The following is a 27,414-nucleotide window of genomic DNA, read 5'->3' as shown; positions in this document are numbered from 1 at the left end:
ACACCTAAAGGAACTAGATAAAGAAGAACAAACAAAACCCAAAATTAGTAGAAGGAAAGAAATCATAAAGATCACAGCAGAAATAAATGAAATAGAAACAAAGAAAACAATAGCAAATATCAATAAAACTAAAAGCCAGTTCTTGGAGAAGATAAACAAAATTGATATTGATAAACCATTAGCCAGACTCATCAAGAAAAAGAGGGAGAGGACTCAAATCAATTAGAAATGAAAAAGAAGTGACAATGGACACCACAGAAATACAAAGTATCCTAAGAAACTACTACAGCAACTCTACGTCAATCAAATGTACGACCTGGAAGAAATGGATAAATTCTTAGAAAGGTATAACCTTTCAAGACTGAACCAGGAAGAAATAGAAAATATGAACAGACCCATCACAAGCACTGAGATTGAAACTGTGATTAAAAATCTTCCAACAAGCAAAAATCCAGGACCAGATGGCTTCACAGGTGAATTCTATTAAACATTTAGAGAAGAGCTAACACCTATCCTTCTCAAACTCTTCCAAAAAATTGCAGAGGAAGGAACACTCCCAAACTCATTCTACGAGGCCACCATCACCCTGAGACCAAAACTAGAGAAAGATACTACAATAAAAGAAAATTACAGATCAATATCACTGAGGAAGATAGATGCAAAAATCCTCAACAAAATACTAGCAAACAGAATCCTACAACACATTAAAAGGATCATACACCATCATCAAGCGGGATTTACCCCAGGGATGCAAGGATTCTTCAATATACGCAAATCAGTCAATGTGATACACCATGTTAATAAACTGAAGAATAAAAACCATATGATCATCTCAATAGACGCAGAAAAAGCTTTTGCCAAAATTCAACACCAATTTATGATAAAAACTCTCCAGAAAGTTGGCATAGAGGGAACCTACCTCAACATAATAAAGGCCATATACGACAAACCCACAGCAAACCTCATTCTCAATGGTGAAAAACTGAAAGCATTTCCTCTGAGATCAGGAACAACACAAGGATGTCCACTCTCACCACTATTATTCAAGATAGTTTTATAAGTCCTAGTCACAGCAATCAGAGAAGAAAAAGAAATAAAAGGAATACAAATTGGAAAAGAAGAAGTAAAATTGTCACTGTTTGCAGATGACATGACACTATACATAGAAAATCCTAAAGATGCCACCAGAAAACTACTAGAGCTAATCAATGAATTTGGTAAAGTTGCAGGATACAAAATTAATGCACAGAAATCTCTTGCATCCCTATACACTAACAACGAAAGATCACAAAGAGAAATTAAGGAAACAATCCCATTCACCACTGCAACAAAAAGAACAGAATACCTAGGAATAAACCTACCTAAGGAGGTAAAAGACCTGTGCTCAGAAAACTATAAGACAGTTGATGAAAGAAATCAAAGATGACACAAACAGATGGAGAGGTATACCATGTTCTTGGATTGGAAGAATCAATATTTTGAAAATGACTATACTACCCAAAGCAATCTACAGATTCAGTGCAATCCCTATCAAATTACCAATAGCATTTTTTACAGAACTAGAACAAAAAATCTTAAAATTTGTCTGGAGGCACAATAGACCCAGAATAGCCACAGCAATCTTGAGGGGAAAAAAATATGGAGCTGGAGGAATCAGACTTCAGGACTTCAGACTATACTACAAAGCTACAGTAATCAAGGCAATATGGTACTGGCACAAAAACAGAAATATAGATCAATGGAACAGGATAGAAAGCCCAGAGATAAACCCACACACCTATGGTCAACTAATCTATGACAAAGGAGGCAAGTATATACAATGGAGAAAAGACGGTCTCTTCAATAAGTGGTGCTGGAAAAACTGGACAGCTACATGTAAAAGAATGAAGTTAGAACACTCCCTAACACCATACAGAAAAATAAATCTCAAAATGGATTAAAGACCTAAATGTAAGACTGGACACTATAAAACTCTTAGAGGAAAACATAGGAAGGACACTCTTTAACATAAATCACAACAAGATCTTTTTTGACCCACCTTCTAGAGTAATGGAAATAAAAACAAAAATAAACAAATGGGACCTAATGAATCTTAAAAGCTTTTGCACAGCAAAGGAAACTATAAACAAGACAAAAAGACAACCCTCAGTGTGGGAGAAAATATTTGCAAATGAATCAACGGATAAAGGATTAATCTCCAAAATATATAAAGAGCTCATGCAGCTCAATATTAAAAAAACGAACAACGCATTCAAAAAATGGGCAGAAGACCTAGTAGACATTTCTCCAGAGAAGACATACAGATGACCAAGGGGCATATGAAAAGATGCTCAACATCACTAATTATTAGAGAAATGCAAATCAAAACTACAATGAGGTATCACCGCACACTTGTTAGAATGGGCATCATCAGAAAACCTACAAACAACAAATGCTGGAGAGGGTGTGGAGAAAAGGGAACCCTCGTGCACTGTTGGTGGGAATGTAAATTGATGCAGCCACTATGGAGAACAGTATGGACGTTCCTTAAGAAACTAAAAATAGAATTACCATATTACCCAGCAATCCCACTCCTGGGCATATACCCAGAGAAAACCATAATTCAAAAAGATACAAGCACCCCAGTGTTAATTGCAGCACTATTTACAATAGCCAGGTCAAGGAAGCAACCTAAATGCCCATCGACAGATGAATGTATAAAGAAGATGTGGTACATATATACAATGGAATATTATTCAACCATAAAAAGAAACGAAATTGGGTCATTTGTAGAGATGTGGATGGATCTAGAGACTGTCATACAGAGTGCAGTAAGTCAGAAAGAGAAAAACAAATATCGTATATTAATGCATAAATGTGGAATCTAGAAAAACTGTACAGATGAACCGGTTTGCAAGGCAGAGATAGAGACACAGATGTAGAGAACAAACGTATGGATACCAAGGGGGGAAAGCGGCAGGGAGGGGTGGTGGTGTTGGGATAAATCGGGAGATTGTGATTGACCTATATACACCAATATGTATAAAATTGATAACTAATAAGAACCTGCTGTATAAAAAATAAAATAAAATAAAATTCAAATATAAAAAAATAAAACCTATAAAGGTGGTATAAACGAAGAACTATAAGACCTCAGAGGAGACAGAGAGTATTTCTGCATGTACTAATTAAGGAAAGTCACTTTTAGGCAGAGACTTGAAAGATGAGTAGATTTGATACAGGCAGACATGACAAAAGCAGGTACTCCAGAAGGAAGTATGAGGATAATAAATCTTAAGGCACATGTAAAAAATAGCAAGTAGTTAAATCTGACCCAAATGAAGGCTGACGATCGGGAGCAATGAAAGATATGGATGATAAGGCATAGGGCATAGAATATTTGGAGCCTCAGCTAAAAAGTTAAATTTTATTGTACAAGTGGTGAGAAGTTTTGTTCTATTTTAATCAGAGGAGTGACATCAAGGTGGTATTTTGGGAAGATCAACCAGTTCAGTAGTGCTCAGCAGAGACTAAAAAAAGGAAACATTAGGCTCAGGAGAACTAATCAAGACGTTATTGTGATTGTCCAGGAATGAGACAGTAAAGGAATGGGATAGATAGTTGAATGCAAGAAATATTCCAGAGAAACATTTTATTACTCATGGTTTTACTCCTTTGTGCAAACGTCTTTGTAGAACTCCAGTTCCGTCTATACAACATCAAGTTCTTCATCGTTTTTATAAAATGTGGTACATATATACAATGCAATACTACTCAGCCGTAAAAAAGAATGAAATAATGCCATTTGCAGCAACACGGATGGACTTGGAAATTATCATACTAAGTGAAGTAAGTCAGACGGAGACAGAAAAATATCATGTGGTATAACTTACATGTGGAATCTAAAATATGATACAAATGAACCTCTCTACGAAACAGAAACAGACTCACAGACATAAAGAACAGACTTGTGGTTGTCAAGGGGGAGGGATTTGGGGGAGGGATGGGGTGGGAGCTTGGCGTTAGCAGTTGCAAACTGTTATATATAGAATAGATAAACAACAAAGTCCTTCTGTATAGCACAGGGAGCTATATTTAATATGCTGTGATAAACCATAATGGAAAAGAATATGAAAAAGAATATATATATATATATACATGTATATGTATGTATAACTGAATCACTTTGCTGTACAGCAGAAACTGACACATTATAAATCAACTATAAGTCAATAAAATAAATTTTAAAAAAAGGATACACAGACTAACAAACATATCTAATGCAAGCATGAAATATATGGAAAAAAAGATTTTAAAATAAGATTTATCCAGCAGTGTTGGGAAATCAACTATCCATATAAATTAATCTTCCAGGTCACTGAAAGTTTTCCGTTTGCACACCCAATACTTTAAAAACTTTATTTTGGCTGTCTATATGTCTAGTTTAATAAGTTATGTAGCAATTGGCTATTAAGCGAGTTGCATGGAAAGCTTGTGGGGGTGTGTGTGTGTGTGTGTGTGTGTGTGTGTGTGTGGTGACTTATTTTAATGGAAAGAGCAAGGGGCTTGGATTAGAAATATGCATGCTCTTTTCTTGCTGTGTGACCTGGGACAAGTTGCTTCACATCTCTTGGTGTCCGAAGCAGGAGACTGAAGTTCTATTAATCCATCAAAACAGAGAAGAATAAGAAGTTTCAAGGGGATTACCATTTCATTTTGCTATCCCTCAGTCTGTTACTGGTTTGAGAAAACTGGCCAAAATAGAGGGATAAAGCATGCATGCTTATCTCTCTAAGTGAAGGAGAGATTAACTGTTTTAGGAAGGTGTGATTTAGTTCTCAGAAACAAAAATTGACACTGAAAGTCCACTTTTGCCAAAATAGAATGTTTTTAAAATCAAAGATGCTCGCCAAACTCAATCCCTCTAAGATTCAAGTTCTCTTTTCCCCCCATTGTTGTCATAAATAATGTGAATAATGATCTTCCCTTAATAACACCTTTCTTCTGGAGCTATTGCATGTTGCTGTTGAAAAAGCAACTTTTCCAATTTCTAAGAGATAAGGCTTTCCTAAGAAAGCTCTTTCGACTTCTTGGACATCAAACCAACCTTTGCTGCGCATATATTTTACAAGTATGTTGCTAAATTGAGTGTGAAGGACCCCAAAGCCTGGATTTAAAAGCTGAGGGGAAAGTGCATGGTAAAGCACATTCCTACATTCTCTGAGCTCTCAACACCGAGAAATAGCTTGAGCTGTGAAGCAAACTGGAAATGTGAACATGCACACGCTCCCTAACAAATAAAGCTATTCTAATAGGTGGTTTGAAAGAAAGGTCAGCTTTAAAATTTCTCCCCAGATAGACTCTCACAGTGAAAGGACAAACATCTGACAGATAAATCAAACAACCAACGACCTGGAAGAGGTCTGAAAGCAGGAGGCAGTCCTCGCAGAAAAGAACACAGGGCATTAGTCCCCTACCAGCCTATTCTCTAACTGAAGAAGTCAAAGGGCTGGTGGCTGTAAACCTGTACCAAATGGACCCTTTGCTAGTTTCCACCTGTATCAGAGAATTAGGACTCATATTTCGCATGTGTGCGTGCACATACATTGTGCACAGAGCCCAAATTAAGCTGTTACAAGAGAAACATGTCCTTTTTTTTTTTTAAGTATTTTGTTCCCTGTGCAGAAAGAGGAAGAAAATGTGAATTTTAATTTTTGACTCTTCATTATTAGAACATTTTCTTCTCTTTTATCATAAATTCTCATTTTGGATTCTAATCATCTTTTGCTTCTTTTCTATGTGCCTGGCAGAAAAAAAAAAAATAAAAGAAAGCTCATCCCCGGTAGAGAAACCTGCTCAGACCTGATAATTGTGTGTTTTTTCTCCACGAGAACCCTCTCCTCTGGCCATCACGGCATGCTCTCAAAGACAGGCTTACTGTGTGAAGATACATTCCCTTTATGTGAAGATAAGGGATCCATGGGTCTGGTTTTATTAGAAGTGGTATGGATCCATGCAGAAAATGTCCTCTTTATTTCCCTTTCTGATCCTGAAATATGTTACATGAGTACATATGTGTACAGGCATGTACACATGCATGAACATGCATACATGAATCCTCTATTTTCTGCTTGTATTGATTTAATAGATATACTTGAGAGTTTACTCTCGGTCTGGGACTTTGCTGCGTTTTGATTATGATTTTCTCACTCATGGAACTTGTGTTTTCATATGTGGGCAGATGTTTGTCAAATGACTACACCAATGTTAGTGAGTAAAAACTGCAATAAATGTTTTGAAGGCAAACCTTAAAGTGCTATGAATCTGAAGAGCAAAATGGCAAACTCTAAGAAGAGATGGTGTAATCAATAAATTCTGCACTAAGAAGAAGCAAGGATAACTAAAATGTAAAACCAAGAAAGTCTCATCATGCAAACTTTCCAGTTTTATTCTAAGAGCTCACTAACTTTTGGAAAGGCTTTAGATAAGCTTTAAAGATTCTGAACTTGAACCTGGTATGGTTTGCAATTTGCCTGGCGTTATGCAAGCTCTTGCTGGCTCCGTTCCATTATCAGCAATGCTCTTTGGGAATTTCTTACATGTGGAGAGACAAGTTGACAATCCTGAATGAGTTTTCCAAAGTTATTGTTTTGCATTTTTGGGGGGATGCCATGAAAGTTCTAACTGAGACTTCTAAGACCTTGGGCAAACAAGAATGGCTGACTCTCAGAGGGAGGAAATTTTGATGCAGCTGCTCTGGGTAGATACCCACACACTTACACATTATATAACCAGATGTCATGCTCAGTTCCAGTCTTGTGGACTATTCATAACCAGCCCTTTTATGCGTAAAGTTTGAAATAAAGCCGTCTTTGACCACCATGCCACAGAAACGATGGTTTTGATTCCAGGTGTGTCAGGTAATAGCAAATTTTGGACTTGCATTTTTTTCTTTACAATCAGTTTATATCCCTTCAGTGACATTTTCATTACTTGTGTGTGTCTGTTTGTAGATTTTTTTTTCCCTACATAAGTACACGGATGTTATTTGTTATGCACTCCGTGTTTATTTTAAGAAACTGGATCATTAAATTCACATCCCATGTTTCAGCAAATGACCTTCAAGTATAAAATGAGGTGAAGGCTGTTATTTTTAAGAAGAAAGGAAAGCTTTGTGAAAGACCATACTGGGTGAATTTTGCAGTATCTGCCTCTGTTCCCTCCATTGTTCACCAAAAAACTGCCTGTCTGATCTCTAAAGTAGTGGTTGTTTTAGGCTCTAAAGAGCTCGAACCCCCAAATAATGAGGCTGATGTAACGATTGGAATAAAAAGGGGATAAATCCCTGATGTAAGAAAACACAGTTCACTTTGTCTATCCTTTAAGAGTTTAAGACCGCGGAGATGCTCGAGGGTGCGGAGGTATTTGCTACACTGCTGAGGTAAGCACAATGCTCTACAGTGATCTTGTGATACCCACAGCATGATTCGTAATTAGCCAGAAATGTAAATGGTAGCTCAGCACATCTCTGTATTATATTAAGAGTGAGTTTAATTGCCAAGAGTTTGTTTTGCTTCTTCGCTTTCTTAAGTATGATGTAAGATTTCTCCAACTGGAAAATCCCTTACTTGCTGACTTACATGGAGTTTATAAGGCTGTCTGAGCTTTGGCTTTTGTTTCTTACCTTAATTTTGTGCCACTGAGGAATTGCCTTTATCAGTAAAATCCTCATTTTGTAACTACTGGAAAGACTGGCCTGGTCCCTCCTGGCACGGCTGTAGAATCTTGTTGCTGTGCCCATAAGTGACCTCTTCCTATCAACCAGGGCCTGAAACAGGATGACCAGATGACCAACTATGTCTCACAGAACACAGAAAGTCTGGTTACTAATGATCATGTTCTCTGCTCTTCTCTTAGGCAACTGAAATATGCTATATTATAGCTGCTACTTTGCAATAAAGATTTAATGGGATGCGTTTCACCTCCTTCTGATAGGTTATTTCATTCCCTGCCTGTCCACATCCACAGGTGGTATTGGTAAATGGCCCTTTAATAAATTAAAACTATCATAAGCCGTCAAATACATGGATAAAAGTTGTACTCTCTGATCTCCCCAATTCCAGGGCAATTCCTTCTTGTTTGTAGGAATATGCTTTTCTTTGGGACTCTAAGCAGATGATTAATATTTGCTTTGGGAATCCGCAGTACCAGTTTTCAGCAGATGCTCAAGAAAAGGAAAATAACATGCTCTTCCCAGAGAAGAAATAAACTCATCCCTCTGGTTACACAGAGCGAGTTTCCTTCCTAAAGGGGCCCTGAAGCATCCCACACCCCCATGACATTCATGCTTCGGGTGTCACCTTGGGAAATACATATCGAAGTATGGCATTTAGGAAGCACCCTTTGTATTTGGAACCTATACAAACACAAAATGTGCATGCGTATATAAAAGAATGCTAAAAAATTGCAATCTATTTGATGCCACAGAGTCCCCGTCAAGTGAAAGACATGTAAGTGTGATGAACATATGAACAAAGCAAGCTGGTTTAATAGTGCAGTGGGAGAGAAAAAATGGAGCTGGGGAGAGTGAAGTAAAACATCCTACAGGTGATGCTAAAAAATTTTGATTCTCCCCACCCGCCCTTTCCTTACACTGTCTCTAAAGGGATGGTATAACCCATAAAAATAAACTCAGTTCTGGGAGAGCTCAGCCAGAGATGCAGCATATGAATTTGTCTAGGGCAGTACATCTATGGCTGAGTCCTAGACCAGGTGTCGCCTGAAGCATTGTTCTCAGCAAAACTCCCGACCCAGGGGACACCCAGCCCACACACTCTCTGCTCAGGACCCCCAGTGATAATAATGTGTTCACTGGGGGCTTAACATAAATTTTAAGGGGTCTGGAAGCCACATAATTATGATTCTCTGCCTTCAACTGGTTTACAGTCTATATTTGGATTCCCTGGGAAGCAGAATCTGAGATGCAGGCAGGAAGTTTATCAGGGAAAGCCCTCGAGAACATCACCTGTGAAGGAGGGAGGAAAGCAGGATGAGGACTGGGCAGAGGGAGAGGGTGAATTGCCATGAGTTGCAACACAGGTCTCAGCTAATCAAGCACTTGGGGAGCTCTGGGGATGAGATAGTCACTCAAGGTTTTCCCATAGTGGGGTGAGAATGCCAAGATTTAATATTTGCAATTCAACCAGTCCCTGGAGGCAAGTTGTCTCCAGAAAGGGGTTCTGACCTTGGGCAAGGCAAGCTTCTTCAGCCAAAGGAAGTCCCAGAGAGGGACTCAGCTGAGAGCTGTCAGCCGGTAGTGCTGGGGGAGTGAGGGCTTCAGTAGCGGAAGAGGGATGCGAGTGGTACACCCCTACAATCACCTGCAGAGAATCGTAGCATCAGGACAGTACAAATTTTCCATTTCTCCTTGGGTCACTTTGGTAAAGAATGTGTCCATTTCATCTAAATTGTTTGAACTCTTGATATAAAATTGTTCATTATATTTCTCTTTTCAACCTTTTAATGCTTGTAATATCTGTAGTAGCATTCCCTCTTTCATCAATAATATTGGTAAGTTGTTTTTCTTTGTTTTTCTTAATCGGTCTAGCCAGAAGTTAACCAATTTTATCAATTTTTATTTGTTTCATTGATTTTCTCTACTATTTTCTGTTTTCTAGTTCATTGATCTCTTTTATATTTACTTTTCCTTGCTTTAGATTTAATTTGGTCTTCTTTTCCTAGTTTCTTAAGGTGAAGACTTAAATATAGTTTTAACCCTTTTACTTTTAAATATAATTACTTAAAGCTATACATTTCCCTCTAATTATTAATTCTCAAATGTGATCCACAGACCCCTGGAGCCCTTATGTCCATTTCAGGGGTCTGCAAGATTCAAACAATTTTCATGACCATATTGAGAAACTGACTTTTTTTCTTACTGTGTTGACTTTTACCCTGATGATACAAAAGCAATGGTGGATAAAAGCATGGGTACCTTAGTGTGATTCAGAGCAGTTACATCAAGCTATGAGTAGACATTGTAGTCTTTACAACCATGCATTCATAGTAAAACATGCCAGTTTTACTTAAAGATGGCTTTGATGAAGTGATACAGTTACTAACTTTATTAAATATCTACTTTTGATTACATGTCTTTTTTAAGTAAACTTTTTATTTTTGAATACGTTTAGGTTTACAGAAAAATGGCAAAAATAGTACAGAGAGTTCTCAAATATATCACACTCTGCTATTACTATTATTACCATATGATATATGGTAATAATAATTATATATATTAAATATTATACTATACATTATTATATATAACACAATTACATATAATTATATATAATAATATATACTATATATAAACTATATATGTAATTTAGTTTATATATACTATATATTATATGTACTACACTAATAATTATTATTGTTTCCCCTGAACAGTATACTCTTATAGTAATTTCAGAAATATTAACCTGTATTCCCATAGGAAACTATGCACAGTGCTTGTGTATAGTTTCTTCTGACTAGTCACAACTTTTGCCCTCTAACCCCTTCAGTGAGATTGTTTCATATATTTGTGATACAGTTAAATGATTTTGTCATATTCTGCATTTCATCCCGGGATTCCCCAATCTCCTAAATTATTTTTTTTTAATTTTCATACATTAAAGTCAACTCTTGGTGCTGTAAATTTCCATGAGTTTTGACAAAAGCATAGTGTCATGTACCCACCATTATAATATGGTCCAGAACACTTCCACCGCCTTAGAAAGGCCCCTGCTTCACATGTTTAACCCTTCTCTCCAGACCCCTGGCAACTACTGATCTGCTCACTACGTCCATAGTCTGCCTTCACCAGAATTCCAAATAAATAGGAACATGCAGTCTGTAGGCTTTTCACAGTGACTTATTACATTTAACACCATCATTTAAGATTTATCCATGTCTGTGCTTGGCCTGATGGCACATTCCTTTTAGCACTGAAGAGTATTTCATTGTATGGATGTACCAAAGTTTGTTTATTCATTCAACTATCAAAACACATCTTGATTTCTTCCAGTTTTTTGGTGATTATAAATAAAGCTGTTCTAAACATTTGCATGCAGGTTTTTGTGTAGACATAAGCTTTCAAGTCAGTTGGGGAAATAACCAAGAGTGTGATTGCTGGGTTGTATGGTAAAACTATGTTCAGTTTTGTAAGAAACTGTCAAACTTACTTCCAAAGTGGCTATAACAATTTTCATTTCCATCAATAATGAACTGTATATGTAGTTTCTATAGCTCCACATCTATGCCAACAATTGGCAATTAGCCTTTCTAATAGTGGGTATTAGTACCTTATAATATTTTAATTTGCATTTCTCTAATGACATCACAGATATTGAACATTTTAATATACTTATTTTCCATTTGTATATCTTCTTTAGTGAGATGTTAGTTCAAATATTTTGTCCTTTTTTTAAATTGGGTTGCTTGTTTTCTTATTGTTGAGTTTATGTCTTTCTAATACTCTTTGTGGTGAAATGGAAAGCATGTATAGAACACTGCTGCCATGTATTAAAGTTTAGTGATTGTCTGAAGGCTAAGCACTTGTGTGATTGTTTGAGTTGTAAGCTGAACTAGCTGCTTGTTTTCTTTTTTCGGACAATACCAGTTTTGCTTGGAAAAAAAATGACTAACAAAAAATTTGCGTAATCGGAAGTCATTGTCTCAAAAATTAATGAAGAAACCTATAATTTCAAGAAATCGACTGATATTTTTGTTGCCAATGACAATATTTTAACTTTCAAGTGAAAATTAGAACTTTGGAAAACTCTGCTATAATGGGCTTAAAAACTTCTTTCTTATGATGACATTGGTAGTGATATTAAATGGAATTTTTGATAGCATATAATATAATGAATCGACATTCTGAAGAGCCGTTTAATTCAATGAACCAATATTTTCCAAGTGACCAATGTATAAGTGAACAAAATTATGTATGGATAGAAGGTCCATTCAAAGTGCAAAATAGGTTAATGAATTTTAATGTAATTAGTTTAAGAAAAATCTGTTGATATGACTTCAGATTTCGTATTGCAACTCACCTTTAAAAAAACAACTGCTTTTCAAGTTCTGGCATACTGTCAAATAAAAATATCCAAAATTACCTGTAAAGGCCATTGAAATACCCCATCATTTTCTAACTACAAGTCTTTGTGAGGCTGGACTTTCTTATATATCTCAATTAAAACAATCTGTGGTAAACGATTGACTGCAGAAACACATACAAGAATTGAGCTGTGTTCTCAAGAGCAAGACATTAAAGAGATTTGTGAAAAGTAAAACAATATCATTTTAATTAATTTTTTGGAAGATATAGTTATCCTTATAAAAACAGTTCGGTTATATTAATAAACAATGGATTTATTATTTTATTTTAAAATTAATAAATATTTAAAAATCTTCAGTTTCAACTTCTTATAGGGTAATTATTGATAGATATGTGCATAAACAGAAAACTGTTACAGTTGTCAATAATTTTTAAGAGTGGAAGGGGTTTCGAGATGAAAAAGTTTGAGAATCATTGTTCTAAACACTATTTTAGCATCTTCCAATAAATTTTGATATATTTGAATTTTCATTTACATTTAGTTCAACATATTTTCTAATTTTCTTTCTGATTTCTTCTTTGTCTTATGATTATTTAGGAGTATGCAGTTTAACTTCCAAATGTCTAGGGATTTTCCAGAAATCTTTCTAATTTCTAATTTAATACCATTGTAGTCAGAAAACATACTCTGGTTTCAATCCTTCTAAATTTATTGAGACATATTTTATGGCCCACCATATGGTCTATCGTGGTGAATGTTCCATGTGTTCTTGTAAGAAGTTACATTCTCCAGTTTTGTGTGTAGTGTTCTATACATCTTCTTGATTGACCTTTTTATTATAATTTTGTCCTTCTATATTTCTGGTCCTATTCCTTGTTCTGATGCCTACTTTTTCTAAAATAATACAGGCAATTCAGTAGGGTCTTGATTTTCTTTCAATAGTCCAATAATCTCTGTCTTTTACTGGAGTGTTTAATCCATTTATATTTAAATAATTGTCAACATGATTGGTTGATTTGCTTTCTATTTATTCCACCTGTTTGTTGTTCCCTTTTTATTCTTTTTTCCTCTTCTTTGGGACTACTTGACTATCTTTGGTATTCCCTTTTATGTCCTTTATTGGCTTATTAACTAATAGATCTTTGTATGTTTGTTTTGTTTTGTTTGTTTTTAGTGGTTATTGTAGGCAGTGATATCCAGTGCAGTAGCCATTAGCTATATGTGGCTCAATTCCTTAGTGCATTCCGTAGTCACACTAGCCACATTTCAAGTACTCATTACCCCAGTGTGGCTACGGGCTACTATATTAGTAAAGATATGGAACATTTCCATCACTGAAAAATCTTCTATGAGATAGCTCTGTACTAGGATTCACAATATGCATCTTTAGCCTATCACAGTCTACATTCAAATAACATTGTACCACTTTACCTTTCATGTAAGACTCTTCAAACAATATTCATCTATTTTTGTATTCTTGTCCTTTGTGTCTTTGTTATGCCTTTTACTTCTCTATATGTTTTAATTCTCACAACACGTTATTTTTTTGGCTTTAAATGGTCAAATATCTTCTTTAAAAGTTAATAAATAAGCCAAAAGTATTGTATATAATCTCACACTTACCATGTCTAGTACTCTTCATTTCTTTGTGTAAATTTGAGTTCTGTCTGTAATTGGTTTCCTCCAGCCTGAAGACCATCCTTTAACATTTCTTATAGTCTATGTCTATTGGCTCCAAATGATCTCAACTTTGGTTTGTCTAAAAAACATGTGATCTTTCTTATCTTTGTTAAACTAGGACATAGTGTTTTGTTTTCCTCTAGCTACATTTAAGATTCTTTACTTTGTGATTTATTTTCTGTCATTTGATTATGATATGCCTTAGTGTAATTGCTTTGGTTTTATCCTGCTTTGGGTATCTTGATCATCTTGGATCTATGGTTTATTTTTGTGTTGTTGAGAGTCTGGATTTTGTTTTCTTCCTTTAAACAGGGTTGAATTTTATTTTGGCAGGCAATTAAGTCACATGGGAGAGGTCAGTTTATCCTTTTGATGTCTATTTTCAAGATTTGTTTGGGTTTGTCCAATATAACCTTTACTCTAGAGCTAGTTTAGCTCACTCTGAGACAATATCTTTCTGCGGTTTCAACCAAATTCTTCCAGTGTTCAACAAGGTATCTCTACTCCCGTTAGTCAGAACACAAATATTTCCCAACATTGTGCACTTTTAGAAATTGCTCAGCTTTCCAACAGTTTATCTTTCCTTAGTGGTTGTCCTTTTCCAGGACTCATGGAGTCTTACCCTGTGTGTGACATTCAAGGTTGGTATCCCAACAAACGCTTAAGGAACCCTATGCAGATTTCTGGAACTCTAGCTCTGCTTTGCTACCTCCTAACTGGTGCTCTGCACCACAAATTCCAGTGGTTTCAGCCTCTCTGAATTTAATCTCTGTCTCTGCAGCTCAAGGAGACCACAGTGATCTAGTAAATGCCTCCAGGCAAAAACCTGGAGTAATAGAAAGACTTATATCTTTTGTTTCACTTCTCTTAGACAATATATTCTCATGTTGACAGCTTTTCAATGTCTTAAAACTATTGTTTCATATATTTGGTCCAGTTTTCTAGTTGCTTAGAGCAGGAAGGCTAGTTGGTGCCAATTAGTCCATCATGGCTGAGATCAGAAGTCAACATTTAGTTTTGACACTATATAAAATAAAGAACAATGGAATGTTTTGAGAAAAACAGAGGCATGAGAAATACTGTAGTTGAGAAGGATCAGTATTGAGAAGACAGATGAATTATATGGTGGACAAAGTAGGATAAGGAAAACCATCTAGGGAGTGGTAAGTCAGACATAGGCTGAATAGAGACTAATCTGGATTAGTGGCGAGGACAATGAATGTATTTGTACAGATAGGAAGCTTTGTCTCTAGAGTTATTTCTCAGCAAGGATTGGGCTGGGGAGGTATAAACACCTGTTAAAATGTTTCTGAGAGGACATCTGAAAGAGGGGAGAATATTAACAAGTGGTAAAGTTTACTGAGCACCTACTATGTTTGAAATGTTTTCCATATTTCATCTTATTTATTCAAAATAACCCTTGGATGTTGTAATACTAAATTTATAGGTGAAGAGACTGAGGCTCAAAGAGATTAAGAAGGGGAATAAGTCAAATCAGCTAGAAATGATAGAGCTTCAGCTCTGGTTGTCTATGGATGGGAAGATCTTTCCTTAGTCATGCTTCCTCTATAGAGTGAAGCAGATGTAGCTCTTAGAAGCTGTATTTATAATAATGGTGAAATATTTGCAACATTAGGATTATAATTTACTAAAATCTAAAATATTCTACCCAAATAGAATTAGAATTAGAACTTACAACGTCCTGAAATCGCCTACAAAGCTCTACCCAAGTGGAATTTGGAGGTGACTTTTTACCATCTATATGAGAGACTGGTTCATTGTAGATATTATGGCCTAACTCCAATTACCAGAAAATGTCCCATCGCCAACAGCAGATAAATAGATGATGCATCTAAGATTTGTTTAATTCTCTAATTAACTGCTTAATTAGTGTGATGGTCTGTGCTTTTCATAAGGTTTCTTAGTACATCAAAAGCATCTTCTGTTTTGTTTCAAAAGCCTCAGAATGACTTTAGGAAGAAAAAAGGTAATAAAGACATGGTTTGCTAATTTACCAAAGTTAGCAACAACTTTTTGATGTGTTTGTATATCTTTACAAGAACATTAACCATCTATGAAATGGATAGGCTGGGGATAAAGAGACCTACATGGGCATTCTCTGTGAAGCAATTGGTTATTATCAGACATAAACTAGTAACTTTTATGACATTGACCTCTGCTATTTTAACACTAGACTGGTAATTAGATTCATCCTCACCAGACTGGCTTAGTGGCACACTGTATAGAGGGATTTCTCTTTGAGTATGTATCCTCAATTACTCTTTTGATCTCTCTTCTTTAAGATCCCTTTCCTTTCTTCTATACCACTTGTGCTGCTGGGTCAGAATGGACCTTCTCATCCCAACAATTAGCTACTGGTAGGTTCTTTCAACAGCTGGAGACCTGCAAATGTAAAGGTCCTGAGAGAAAATGTGTATGTTGGTCTACTACATTTGTCTTATCTAATCTGAGAACTGTCAACTATATTCTTTCTGAAAGTATTACCAGAGGTATTTGATAAATGTTAGATAACAATGCAAATCAGTGGCTATGACGTAACAGAATCTGCACTAACAGATATACTAGGGAGATCTTGATGGCCTTAGGTAGACACAGTAGAGGATGAACAAGGCTCCTGATCTCTTTCTTTTCTACCTATGGTTTGTTGTGATATTCCAGAGCAAGATGAACAAATATTTCATAAAATAGCCCCTGACCCACTGGGCTCCTCACCCTCTTGAGGAAGCCCTGCCAGGAGTCGATTTCCACAGCCAATGCCAGAATATGGGTCAGGCTCGTCACTTTCACCCCGCTAAGCTGAGCTACAGATGTTATTCATATTCATCACAGTGTCCAGCCCTTTGACAAAAGTTACAGAGTTCCTTGGCTCAATAAAAATCGTGTCATCGAGTTCCCTGGGTTAAGTGCGCTACTTAGAAAAGCATTTCCCTTTGTCTGTTTGTTTGGTGAGATGTTTGAAGACCTCCAACATCTACATTTCAGCTGGAGCCCGTCTTTCCCTGTTCCACTGTTGCCAAATACCCTTCCCTTGGCTCTCCTTCTTTCTCCAAGGTGCTTACTTGCTCTGCTCACCTCTACACTTTGTTATCTTTTGGCAACTCTCAACATTTCCTTGAGTCCAGCGGAATGTTGATATTCTCTACCCAAAGTACAGAATGTTGGGAACAGAAGGAGGAGGCAGTGTAACTTCACACAGTTTTATTATTTCCTGCCCTCAGTCTCAATCCTAAAGGCTGAAGATTATTTCCAAATGTGCCCTGTAGCCAATCCCATCATTACATGGATATTAGGGCCTGCAACCCAGCATTGTGGCTTAGGCATCTCAGTGCCTCATGAGACCATGTGTGGGTTAAGTTTTGACATTGAAAAAAAAATAACAACCTTGTAGCACTGATTGAAAACATATACAGTGTGGCAGGGCATGCATGCGGATCTCAGCCTGTGGCTTCATAGATTTGAACAGAAAACACCAGCATCTGGTGCTACAAAAAAATTATTTTAAAAATAGACACCTCTTTTAATTCCTCTATGGCAGCAGGTAGAAGCTGTTTCTATCCACATAAATTAGTTTGAAGGATTGTCAGCTTACATGTAAAAATTCCACTGTGGAAAACGATTTGGTTTTGACACGCAGTGGAACCTCACCCCAACTCTAGTCTTGGGGGGTCACGCAGTGACATGAGAGGCATTGCTGGATAATGTAATGACCAACTTTATTCTTTTCCAAAGAAAATCTAATTGTTCTGTGAATGGAGTGGAGGTAAAGGTGTTTCTAAGGTCATGAGATCTTGTCACCATTTCCCCCCATGTTGTTTTAGAGATGAAAGCAAAGCTACCTAAGTAGTGAGAGGTTTGAATAAAAACAATGAGAAGAGTAAGATCACATATGAAGGGCTTTTCCTAATCTAGGTTTGAAATATGTCCCTTGAAGTTCCCCAGATATGCCATATTATTCTAGGACTCTATGCTGTTCCTGGAATGTTCCCCATTCTCTCTATTTTGTTGTCATGTTGCCCCTCCATCCCCAAACACACACACACACACACACACACTCACTCACTCACACACACACACACACGAAAGTTTTCCCTGATGCTGTCATCTTTGCGGTGTTATCCCTGACTACCACAGGATGGGCTTAGCTGTTCCTACTTTATCCTTCTCTAACCTTCTGTTCACACCTCTCTAGTAGCATTTACCCCATCATATTGCCTACATCTCTCTCCCCTGTCTTAAAAGTTTTGTGAAGTCAGAGACCACATCTCACTGTGTTATTAACTCTTAGAGTAGCTCTTAACACATAGGAAGCTTCAGTAAATGCTGAACTGAGTAAGCTATAAAACTATAACCACTCTAAGAAAGATTTCTCTGGGAACTCTTTCAAGAGAACTAAGGGTCAAATCTGGGGGACTCTCTAGGTCAATGATTTTTCTCTAGGTCAATATTCAGTCTAGTGGTGAGCCAGGCAGACCTCTTTTCATTTTGTACAGCCTTGGGTAATTTAGCCTCTCTAAACCTCAGTTTTCTCATTTATAAAGTATAAATAATGATGTTACCTACCAAATAGATTGTTGTGAGGCTAAAATGAAATAATTCTTCTGCAGTACAGTAGCAGTCAATGATAGCTGTGATGGTGATTATTGAGATCACCCTTGTTTTTAGAGATGTTTTCACTCCATCACCAGGAATTTGAATTCCATAAAGTGAGGATTTTTGTCTTTTTTTTATTCCCAGCTGTTAGAGACAGTGCCTAGGAAGTGCCTGGCATATAGCAAGAGCTCAATCAATATTTGTTGAATAAATACATGAATAAAGGTTGCTTTCCCAGGAGTGGTGACAGATTGTACAGCTTCAAGTATGCTGGTTCTTCTGAACATTCATACAACAGTTGGATGGTGTTTTAACACAGTACCGGGACTGTACAGTAACCAAACCCAATGATTTTACACCCTGAAATTTTTGGCTGATTGACCTGATTAGTAGAGTAGATAAATACTCAAGAAAAATGAAATGGAGACTGTAGGAGATTTAAAAAAAAAAAAAAAAGAAGATGAAAGACATGTTCTTTCTTGAAAAGTCTATCAGACCTGGAAGGAAACCATGTGTTTAAGTGACCCAGGGGAAGCAGAGGGGTGTACTGAATAACCTCCAGAGACTCCTTTCAGCACTAATCAATGAAGGAGATTTACAGACCCACGTGAATTGACCCCAACCGAGCCTTGGCTTGCTGCTTTTCCCCCACTTTGACCAATCTTCTCACTTCATTCACTAGGGCAGCTCCTTCCAGACCCTCCTGCCCTCATCCCTCTGCAGCTGGAAATTTACCCCTGTCCCATCACCTAGAGGGAGTAGCTGGCACTATGGAGGTGGGATGTGCCCAGCTTGTACATAAAGGCCACAGCTGGGCAACACACACAATGGCAGCAGAGCCAGGTTTGCTTTAGGGACAGGCCTCCTATGTGAAATTTGACTTTCCCCTCTTGTCTGACTTGGCCAGTTGAACAGTGGTCACCCCTAGATCACAGGAAGCACATATTTGCTACAAAGTCTCCTTGGAGACTCACATGGCCCTCAGATGAGCAATAATACAGATTTCTTATTTTATTTTATCTTCCATGGGAATAAAATTGCCTCCCTGCCAAAGGACATAGTTTAGACTTTGCTTTTAGCTGCTCCCAGGGGTGCTCAAGAGCCTGGTAATTTTTTTTTTTTTAACTATGTATCAAGGGGAAGCTGAACACTTTCGTGGAAAAAAAAGGGAAATATGCTTCATGCACCTAACTGACCTGTCTCCTCCAGTGAGCTAGGCTTCAAGGGTAAAGTTGAATCCGTTAAAGTCTTGATGGGAGTGGCAGGACATCTGAGGGGGTAATGGGTTCTTTGAATCATCCCAGCCACACCTCTTGTTTAGAAAAAATCAGTTATGCTGTGCAAATATTTTGTGGATCACAACATCTATTGGCAGACAGACTTTTTTTTTTTTTTTTTTTTTTTTTTTGCTGTGAATAAAAGGGAAAACAAAAACAGGCAGAATTCTGGGGGGTGGATATTTATGTCAGCTCCAATGGGGAGCAAAGTTTGAATCCTGATAATTGTGGAAGCATTGGGATATGTCTTCACTTCTTTACAGATGTCAGTGACCAAGTGCAAGGTCAAGGATGCTGACTTGAATAGTACATGTACTGAATTTTATTTTGCTTTTAAGAATGGCCAAAAAGTGAATGAATTAAAAGTCTGGGCATAGAAGCTTGTCCAGAAATAGGACTGAAAGAAAGGAAAAAGTGGTAACAAGGTCAAATACTAAGAAAGATTTTTGAAAAATCATAATAAGAACGAAAATGATGGTGTCAATTTAAAAGAAGTGTGAAAGACATAAAGATATAGGAGGATGAAAAATACAAAGGAGGATGAAAGAGGGAAAATGATTAACAAGAAGCAAAATTAAAGTATTTTTGGAGGTGTTTTTGTGATATAAGAACACATCTTAGCTATAATAAAAAAAGTTGGTCAAAGCCCCAATAAAAGAAACAAAATAAGGGCCCTGGTATTTGTCAAAAGATGTTTCCAACAGCCTTTCCCAGGGGGAAGCTCTCTCTGCCCTTGTCTTAACCCTGGTTGCTCTGTTTCCTTTCTGATCAGGCATTTTGAGTTTGAGATCCTGGGTCTCCAGCTTCTACTCACCCTTTATTTCCTATTTTACAAATTCTCTTCTCTGGATTTCCACTTATGTGACTACCAACCTAAGTTTACCAATATGGTCACATCTCTGTTAATCTGTGAGTGCCCCCCACCTCCTGCTTTTACAGCTTCTCCCCAGGCTCATGAGGTCTCCTGGGAGATGTCTAGGGGTGGGGTCCAATGAGGGGTCTTCCTCTGACATCAACCTTATCATTTCTTATTCATCTCTTGTGTACGTGTTTGTATACCAAATGGATGCTCAGCCCCAAACCCTCCCTGGACTGTCTTCCATGGACCTCCCTGGGGGGCAGCCTTGCCATGTACAACCCCATGTGCCAGACTTTGCTCACTACCCCTCCCCCTTCTCCCTGATCCTGGGGTCCAAAGGAGTTAACAAATGTAAACCAGGGTGGACAAACCTTCAAGGTGACAAAGCAGAACAGATAGTGAGTCTGTAGGACAAAGTTGAGGGCTTTGGAAGACAGCAACAACACTTCCATGAAGTGGTCACAGTTTGTCTTTGGGACCTGCTAGAGCTGTGTCTTTCTAATGCTGTGTTCCTTTCTCTTCCTTATTTTCTTCTTTTGAACACCTGTGACCACCCTCTGCGTTCGGAGGAAGCAGAAGGAGGGCAGGTGGAGGGAAATGAATGGGATTTCTCCCCATCCCAGCCCACCCCCCTCCCAGCCTAATCAGAGCTCACCTTGTGCAGGATGTCAAGTTCAAGTGTCCGTCGGTGTTCTCATCTAAACTCACCTTAGTAATGTGTTTTCATGAGCACATACATACATACTTTCTCTTGATATTTAATTATTGTTTAGAGTTCTTTACTTATATTTTAGAATGAGTTGATTTATGAATTAAAAACAAAACCAGACAAACAAAAATCTACTTATCATGGGCAACAGAAGCTGCAGAAGTAAAGGAGAGGGAAAAATGGAGTCAGCTTCATGTCATTTTTTTCCCAGGTGTATACTCAGAACCCTGCCGCTTACTTCACTCATTTACACATTGGATTAATATTTTAAGACACGTACTCCATGAAAGACACTTTGTGGTACTGTGAGGAGAAATACAAGAAACTAATCCTCATGAGACTTTACAATAGAGGTGAAACTAACTATGCATGCAAATACGTGATCCCCACCAATGAGGAAGTGTTCCGTGATATACTATAGGTAAAGATACTTTGCAATTGATACTGCTATAGATAAAAAGGAAATATTTCTATCTATTAATTGAAATTTGAGTTTTACAATGAAGTGCTGTAAAGGTTGTCACTTCTGACTATTGTGATTAAGAAAAATACTGTGGAAAAGATGATATGTGAATAGAGCTTTGAAGCACACAGGGAAGAAATATAGGTAGGATTTTGATGGGTAGAAGATGTTAAGAAGAGGACATCTCAGGAAAAAGCTCCAGTAATAAAAGACACTGAAGTAGGAAGGTTTGATGTGTGAAAAGGATATAGTAGGTTTAGAAAGAAAAGAGAGACTTTCAGAAACATGGCAAAGGAAGGACTGACTGGATTTATGAATCATTCCTCGGAGCAGGTGAAATAAAAGGAGACAAGGAGGACCCCAAGGATTTTATTCTGGAAGTTACGTTACCATTAGGAAGTCTGCGAAAGACAAAAGGAGAGCTGGTGCAGGAGAGAAACATGATAAATTTGGTCCTAGACACATAGAGGTGAAGATTAGGATGGGCCTTTGAGGCTGTAATATTTCAGAGACAATGGGAATTTGAAACTGATGCCAAGAAGTGGTTAAGGCTATTAACAAAACAGGGAACTATCTGTGCAATGGGCCAATTTAAATCCATAACAGTAAGTACATTTACAATAGATGTAAAGTATAAAAGGAGAAAACCTGGGGAAAGACTTCCACTTAGTGAATGGAAAGCAGACACAGCTAGTAAAGAAGAGAGTAAAGAGGTGAGTAGAGAAGAGGGACCAGAATAGTGTCATTTCACAGAAGTCGAAGGAGGAGAATTTTAGATATGGAGAGACCTCACTGCTCCAACTACCATAAAAGGGTAAAACTGGTTGTGGACGGAGAAAAAAACCTAAGGGTCCACTTGTTCCCTTAGAGTAAACAGCTTCATGCAAGTGGTACAGGGAAGACCAGCAATGGTGGATTAACTCATGAGTGCAGCAACAAGGCAGAGAATTCTGTTAGAAATTTGATAATTAGGAGAAGGAAGAAGGTGGATGTGTATTTTGAGGGGTATCAGATTTTAGAAAGGCTATTTGCTTTTCCTCAGGACTGACCTGAGCAAATCTTAGGTAGAGGAGAAACTTTCCACAGGAAGAGAGAATTTAAGATGCCATAATATTTAGAGAGAATCGCCGGTAAAGAAAAGACATAGAAAGACAAATATGCACGGAAACAAAATCAACCCGTGGAGAGATCGCCTTTAGGAGAGACAGAGATAGAAGTAAGGGGAAGACGGCTAAATGATTGGCAGTTATATTGAGGCAAAGGTCAGAGAAAGAAGATGATGGAACTCTCTCTAGGAGTGAAATAAAAGGTTAAGATGATTCGTAATTGATATCCAGACTTAAAGAGAAGAACAGGACCTTGTAAATATCTCCAGATTTGTCAACCAAAAGAAGGGACTTCTCCTATAACAGTTGTGATTGTTGCCTAATTTAAGAAAAAAAATGCGTTGAAAAAAATTGGAACAAATATGATGTAGGTAGAAAGTGTTTTCTAAAAAAAATTTTTTTTGAAAACAGCCCTGTTATTTTCCCTCTGCCTGACTTTACTTTAAAACTTTGCTTCAGTAAAACAAATCTACTAGAAGATGTCGAATATTCCTTACAGAGAAATTGTCAAGGTTCAGATTTCAATGAACTTTTTATTACAATGGCTTATGAATCCACCTAATTTAGATTTTGTTTTAAAATAAATTAGATTCATTTTTATTATAAATTCTACATAAGTCTAAAGCAAACAGCTTGTCATTCATGCTCAGACATAAAAACAGGCTCTTGTAAGTCCACCTAGTAGGAAAAAATAAAGAAATGATAAGTGTATTCTTTAACAATGTTTCTTTGTGAACTTTGTTTTCATTAGATTTTTAATAATAAAAAGGCCAGTTGGTTCAGGATAGAGGGGTATAATAAATGCAGCACATTAAAACAAAATAAAGCATACATTACCAAACTGTCTAATACTGAATCTGATGATTTATCAAGTTGACCCAAAATAATAAACCCTACTTTGAGAAAAAAATGAAATAAAATTGGACATTTTCAGAAAGAGAAAAACAAATACCATATGCTAACACATATATATGGAATCTAAAAAAAAAACAAAAAACAAGGTTCTGAAGAACCTAGGGCAGGACAGGAATAAAGACACAGACATAGAGAATGGACTTGAGGACGTGGGGAGGGGGAAGGGTAAGCTGGGACAAAGTGAGAGAGTGGATGGACATATATACACTACCAAATGTAAAATAGATAGCTAGTGGGAAGTAGCCGCATAGCACAGGGAGATCAGCTCGGTGCTTTGTGACCACCTAGAGGGGTGGGATAGGAGGATGGGAGGGAGACGCAAGAGGGAGGAGATATGGGGATATATGTGTATGTATAGCTGATTCACTTTGTTATACAGCAGAAACTAACACACCATTGTAAAGCAGTTATACTCCAATAAAGATGTTTTAAAAAAAAAATTGGACATTTTCTGAAAAGAGAGCCATGTTGCTTACAGAATACCCCATATCAATACAATCTAAGGAGGAAGAAAATTTGTAAAATTCAGAGTCAAAGGAGTTTCTGGCTGTGGGCATACCTCCAGGTATGTGTATTCTAGAACTAGCATATATAATATGTTGTTAAAAGTAATAGAATATGGGAACATCTATTCAAATTAACTTTTTCCCCTCTCTGAAATATTTGAGTCTTTTCGGTGAAAAATATATCAGACAAACTGGCTATTATTAACAAGACAAAAACCAAAAGTGTAATAATAATAATAATAGTAATAATAATAAAGATGTATCTTAAATGCACACCATGTGTACTGTTTGTGGGTTTTGTGATACATACACAATTTTTGTCTTTGGAATATAAACTTGGATAGGTAGATCGGGCAGAAACATGCGCATGGAACATTACTGAATAGCACCCTACAGGTTGAGATAATACTGAGTTCCAACAAGGACTATTGCAGTTCAGGTGAAGCCCTGGGATCTGGAGGGTGTAGAAAAAGCTTTAACATGTAGAAGGTCAGCTGAAGAACTCTTTACCTCCACCCTGTTACAAAACAAACAAATTACAAGTATATAAAAGTGAAGATGAAAGCAGAAAGACCTAAATTCTACTTGTAGTTTCACTGATGATTTTTCAGACCCGTGTTCAGTGCTGATTCTCTTTACGTCCTCATCCCAGCTTCATCTTCCCAGGATCACAAGGTTACTCTTAGTGTAAGTGGGAAACTCATTAAAGTTTCTGAAAGGAATAGATTTTTTAAATGTCCATTGACTCAACTCCAAGAGCTAGAAGAATCCAGGTGAAAGGAAGAAATTGTAGACTTTAATGGGGAGAATGGGAAAAAGGAACTGGAAATAGGTTAATGTTACTTACCCTCCAACACACACCCATTGGTAACCCACACTCTTAATTGGTTGGCTGTGTTCACCACACTTACTGGGGAAATCCTTGATTCTTGTATAAGAACAGAAGGATGATCCAGGTAGCTTAAAGAGGTTTGAATCTTAAGTTAAATCCAGAATAGACTCTGTCACTGGAATACTGAATTGATCTACATCTAGGACTTTCAACTAAATAGTGAGCCACTAAAGCTGTCACAGAGAGACTTAAATGAACTAAACACTATAACTATTTTCCATCATTGTGTTGATACCCAAGACTACGGTTATTAGTTACAGAATATTCTGTACCAATTGCTGTAAGCTGTGTTCTGTTCACTGAATTGTGTTAATTTTTATTGTAAGATAGTTACATGCTATATATTTTTTCAACAAAAAATATTCATGATGAGTGGGTTAGGTTTCTCATGTATACACTTTGAGAATCCTGGAGAAAGACTCTAAGAATCTTGGAGAAAGAAATGTTACAGTTGTAAATTCCTGCATTGGAAAGGAAGAAATTGTTTAACAATACAAAAAGTCCATGGAGAGGAAGCTCAGGACCCTGCCAGTACATGGTGCAAAAATGCACTGGGTTTTGGGTTGGTCAAGTTTCCCAAGCTTGCCTTTACATATTTGGATAAAATTAACTACTTTTTTTTCCTTAATTGTCCAATCCTGATGTATTTTCAGGGAAATTTGATCCATATGTTTCTAATTCAGTTAACTCCAACTCATCAAATGTTGTTTTGTAAGACTATTCTCTGCCCAAGGTTTTCTAAACAGTCTTAAGAAGGCCTCTAAACTAGAAATGGGGATAGATACACGTGGTGCCCATTGCCAAACCTAAATTTTCTTGAACCCAGTGTTAAGGAGAAAACTAACGTCTATTTTTAAACTTGGCAAACTACAGACACATTCAGCTGCTGACACAAAGAGTGAAACAATTAGCTGCTACTTGTGTAAACTGTGGATGCAGAAAGACTTGTTTTTTAAAAGTCTCTGGAAAAGGATTCAATTCTTAATAATAAGTATTAGCACAGTCTTTTGCTTTTTTCTAAAACTTTCTTATAGTTATTATTACTCTTGCTTCTCATCATAATCCTATGATGGACAAGGTAGTTATACCCATTCCCATTGTATACTTGAGGAAACTGAAGCCCAGAGAAATCAAGGAAGCTTCATATTATACAGGGATGATGTGGCAGACGAGGTCCTATAACCCAGTCCTCCTGGCTCTGAACTTAGCGTTGTCTATGTCTCTCCATGACTCACACAGGGTGAGACAATATCCCACTTCCGGGCAGCATTGGGCAACCCAGCGTATAAAACTCAATATGAGTGTCACTAAGGGTCTTGTTAATTTCAGGGCCAAAGTACAAGCCTCTTTCCCCAGGGTACCTCTGAGCTAGATATGGGGTCAAGCAGCCTCAATGACAACTGAGTAAAGTTAATGTATAGACATTTACCCATACCCACAGATTTGCTCTGATCCAATTTGATCTAATTTGGTCTAATCAGTTTATTCACAGATTTATTGCAAATATTATTACAAAGATTTATGGCAAAGATTAATATGACACTTGATGATATTAACAATGATTGTGTCCAAGATATCATTTGATTCTCAAATGCTGAAAAACCAATAATTTTTTTCCCTATTTTATAAATAAAGAATCTAAGGTATGGAGTTATTAAATTTTCCATATTAAGAGCAGAGTTCTGACGTGGTACATTTTCTAGAATTTCCTGAGATGAAGCAACTTTAGGTTTGTCTTCAATGTTAGTGATGATGTTGAGGATGAAGATGATGATAATGTTGATAACCACTGACGGGGTTTTTACCATCTGCCACGTACATGATCTCGGTTAGTTGTCACAAAACATACGGAGATAGACATTCTTGCTCTAATTTTTTAAAATGAAGAAACAGGCTCAGCAAAGTTAGCTATTTTATCAGTTAGGAGGCTATTTGTTGCAAGTGACAGATAACCAAACAGATAACTGACTTAAGCAGAAACAGAATATTTTGATTTACATAACTGAAAACTCCATGGGCAAGGCTGGCTTCACGTGTGGTTTCATTCTGGGTCACAAGTAATATTATCAGACCTCAGATTTTTCTCTACTTCTTATTTCTTCTTTTCTCTATTGTTGACCTTATTCCCAGCTCCCACATGGAAGCAAGATGATAACCAACAATTCTAGATCTTTTCATACTTCAATAGTATGCGCTTATCCCTGGTCAGTATTGGCTGTGGCAGGTCACGTGTTCCTCCCTGAACAGATTCCTAAACTCTCTTTCTGGTTTAAGCCTGGGTTTCATGCTTACCCTTGATTAAGGGTAGGCCAAGTT

Source organism: Eubalaena glacialis, chromosome 3, assembly GCF_028564815.1.
Source record: "Eubalaena glacialis isolate mEubGla1 chromosome 3, mEubGla1.1.hap2.+ XY, whole genome shotgun sequence".
NCBI classification, from domain to species: domain Eukaryota; kingdom Metazoa; phylum Chordata; class Mammalia; order Artiodactyla; family Balaenidae; genus Eubalaena; species Eubalaena glacialis.
The sequence above is the reverse complement of the archived record's forward strand: the minus strand, read 5'-3'. Positions refer to the sequence as shown.